We start from the raw sequence: 4,462 nt of genomic DNA on the forward strand, positions 1-4,462 counted from the left end.
CCCTTTTGTGTTTTAATAGAAGTAAAGAGTTAAGTACTTCACCCTTTTAATGAAACTTAAATATTGTCATGTCATCTGTGACACTGAAGAGAATAAAAAATCTGTTTCTTTCTTGTTGCTTTGTCAATTTTAGCTACACATTTTTATATTAAAATGATAGACAAGTCTATTACACCACCCACAATAGAAACAATAACAGGAGGTGAAGCAAATAAAGGGATTATGAGAGAGTTTGTGGCAAATGTTTTGGCTGTTTTAACCCACATTCCAGATAGATCTACATACTTCTCTGGCAACAAAGCTAGATTATCTAACTTTTAATCTGATTAGTTTTTAAATTCATCATTAAAAAGTAATATGAAGATTGATATTTTCAGTGGGGGGGGGGGGGGGGGGTGTTGCCATTTCTCTTCCTCCCCCCCCCCCCCCCCCCCCCGATCAGTCTGGCGAGCTGTGTACTCTAAACATATCGTTATTAATTATGTTTGAATTTATAATAAAACAATTATTTTTGTCGTATCTGTGTCGGCTTGATTAAAATTAGCTAATTTTCTAAACAAAAAAGGTTATTGAGAGTTTTTAAAGTTTAAATACCCACTATTTAATTACTCTCATTACTGAAATTCTTGAGCCACCCAAGCTTTTACTAAAAAAATAATAGTTAATACCTTTTTTAAAATATTGTTTTATTTAAAATTTTGTTTTTATGCAGGATAGATTGAAGTATGGAGTTAAAAAATTAACTAAAATCGTCTTGGTTTTGTTTATTAATAAGCATGATTATAATTATTATGTCTATGGGTTGTTTCAACTTAATGTGACTACGATTTCCTTCAAAAAATTTCTGGAGTGGTATGTTTCCATTGTGTCTCTCTCCCTCAAATATTTGTTAACATTAGTGAGCCGCAATTAATCTGACCAATTGAGTGATCGATACCACTTAGCGATCTCCCCTTACAGACTGCCGAGACTGGTAATCATGAAATGAAGTGTTACGGGCTAATTTAATAGCTAATTAGAAACTTTGATTTTTCTTATGTTGTCATTTATTTGCAAAGTTCAAAAGAAATCGCTTGTATCAGAAATGGGTTAATTAAAATAGAGTTAAAAGTTTGACCAAATCCTAAGCTTACCAATAAGATGGTTTGTTTTCTAATGAAATGTTAGTTGACCTAGCCAGACCCTTTGTCCACGCCTGCTTATGTAAACTTTAAGGGAGAGGGAAACACGCTCAATCTGGTTAAATTATAATCCAAACATTAAAGCATGCAGTCTCAACACAAATTTTATCTTGGTGTAAGCATCAGCAGAGGCGTAGCGACCCTTCCCGGCGCCCGGGGACAAACTTTTCGATTTGCACCTCCCCCCTCAAGATTTCGATTTGCACCCCCTCAACCTTTCAATTTATTTTTTCAACCCATTTTGGCGCCCCCTAAGGTCGGCGCCCGGGGACATATGTCCCCCCCGCCCCCCCCCTCGCTACGCTACTGAGCATCAGTGGTGTAGTCAGTGGATTGTTGATGGGGGCGGGGGGGGGGGGGGAAGATGTTGTTAATGACAACGGCGTGATCGTCATGGAATTAATATGTAGCATTTATTTTATATATATATATATATATATATATATATATATATATATATATATATATATATATATATATATATATATATATATATATATATATATATATATATATATATATATGTGTGTGTGTGTGTGTGTATAAGGAAAAATATCCCCGTAACATAAAACGCACTTCACGTTGTGTCAGGTGATCAATATTATATCAAACCCTGCTCTGTATTAGTTACCTCCCTGTCTAGTGCCCACCTTGTATTTACCGCTACCCACCGACCAGAAAAAAACTTCACTTAGCGGTAAGGATAGGGGTATAGTTGGGAAAAATTTTAGTGATAGAGAAAATATTTTGGATACATTTGATTTTAGGGATAGGGTTAGAAAAATGGTTTGCGAATCGAGTGACGTGTCGGGTTAAGTATAGGGTTACGAGTATGGATAGACATTGGGCAAATGTTGGGGATAAGGAAAGGGTTATGATTAAATAAAGAGCAAAAAATAATGCTGGGAATAGGGTTAGGGTTCCGAATTGTGATATATAAGCTGTCCTAAAAAATTGGCGCTCACAAAAACAACTTGACAAGAATACATTTTAGACTAAACTGTTACATGGCGAATTCACTAGCCAATTGATTGGTTATCGATCGGTGTTGATCAGTGTCTGAGGTGTACTATATATATCATTCATATTCGGCCTGTCGATCTTAGTACAAAGCTAGTGTATGAGATCGAAAGCAATGCTAAGGCCTAGGGGACGCAATACCAGTTTCTATTTACTCGAGGCGAGGCCGGAAAAAATAATGAAAGTCACACGTGTTCTTGAGGATATATATATATATATATATATATATATATATATATATATATATATATATATATATATATATATATATATATATATATACATACTATGCTTTATGCCTCTCGTGTATGTGTGTACCAACAAGTCTATTACAGATGAGTTAAAAGTTATGGAACTTGATCTTCACACTGGTTTAGAGAAATTTAAATCTTGGCCGATACTTTATACTAGATCTCGGAAAAGAACTTTTAACAGAAAAAAAAAATCTTTGTACAGTTATAACTTTATGAAATAGCTGTTGGTTAATAGTTAATAAATGCTTATTTATGTGTTAGTCATTAGGAGTTAATTTATGTGTCGGCCTAATCTTTTGATTGGTGTATAGGCCTACATGCTTGAGTTTACGTACAGAGTTTCTTCCAGGCATCTCTTCGGGGGGCGGAGCCCCCCCTCCCCCGAAATTTTCTTACCGCCCCCCCGAACGAAATGAAATTTATATAATTTATATAGAAAATATATACTTTTAACAGTGTCCGTCCCCCCGAAGAAAGTCTACCGCCCCCCCCCCCCCCCCCCCCGAAAATTTCAAGTGCCCCCCCCCCGGAGAAAAAAGTCTGGAAGAAACACTGTTTACGTACACATCTGTGTGTCTGTATGTACATATGAGTGAGTGTACCATTTATGGCTGCATTTCATCGGTTAGGTCTTCATGTTTCTGATATTTGCTCGCGAGAATTTACCGTCGCTACTTGGGTGAATAACGGCTGGACGGAATTGATAGATTGCATTCGTCACATAACATGTGGAAATAAATGAAAGAAATGTGTTTCTCGTATTGATTCTACATCAGCTCTTTTTTGGAGACCTTATACATAGACCTTATACATAGACACACACAAAAGATATATATATATATATATATATATATATATATATATACTTGCATTAGTACTTAGAACTTAACTGAAGAAACAGCTTGTGACTGCTATAGTTGTATTGAGCTTTGGTGTCAAACTGCCATAAACCTATTGGATGTAGACTTGATGGCAGTTATTATTGTCCAAGAATCGATCAAACTCTCCAACGACTGATTCCAGACTGCACACACATCAGCTTTGTCTAGACCTTGATCAGATACTGAACCAAATCAATGGGTCCCGACCAACCCAAAGCTAACTTCTCTGTTAACAATGCTCGGATGTCGGAAGTCGTGACAAGCATTCCCAGCGCGTTGGTGTGCCAATAGGACGAAATACGAGGACTTCATACACCGGCAGTACCAGTATCGCGACCTTGGTTACTGACGTCATAGTGGCAACAATGATTCCCTTGTTTTAGGAAGACGACCTAACCAATATACGACACTTGATTGACAAATTATAGATTGTAGGCCTGAGTCACAGTGAGGTAGACTTGGAATGTTATTTGTTATATAATGTTATATAACTATAATGTAGTTTACATGGCGATGTGAGGAAATAACTGGTAGACTTATCGTATTTTCAAATCTTCTATTATGATTGGTAGGCCTTATTTCATAGACATTCAAAAAGGCTTACTAATCATAATAATAACAATAACGCTTATCGATAATGAGCTCACTTTTGCCCAAACGATGAAATATATGTCAAGGAAACTGGCCCTCTCATGGTCACGTGGTGTCATGTTATTGACTTTTTTCTCCGGGTGGTGGAGGGGGGGGGGGGGCGAAGAGGAGCACATAAAACTTGGGGGGAGGGAGGGGAGACTAAATTTTCCGGGGGAGGGGAGTGGGCACTGGTAAAGGTATATATTTTCTATATAAATATATAAATAATTAAATAAATATATAAATTCTATTTCAATAGGGGGGGGGGGGGGAGGAGATGCCCGGAAGAAACTCTGTACAGACTTGACTCGCCTATATAGCTGTCCTTGTTCTAAATTAAAGCTGATTCAATTGTGTCAACGACGTCAATGCGCATTGTTGGCGTTAAATAACCACGACCTATCCAGGCGGCACCGAGCGAGATCTGACTACGAGACTTTGTTTAGCCCGGCATGTAAACACACATACACGCTGTATGGGCTCTACATTTCTG

Source organism: Physella acuta, unplaced genomic scaffold (genome assembly GCF_028476545.2).
Source record: "Physella acuta isolate Inbredline_101_S28 unplaced genomic scaffold, ASM2847654v3 ptg000967l, whole genome shotgun sequence".
NCBI classification, from domain to species: Eukaryota; Metazoa; Mollusca; class Gastropoda; family Physidae; genus Physella; species Physella acuta.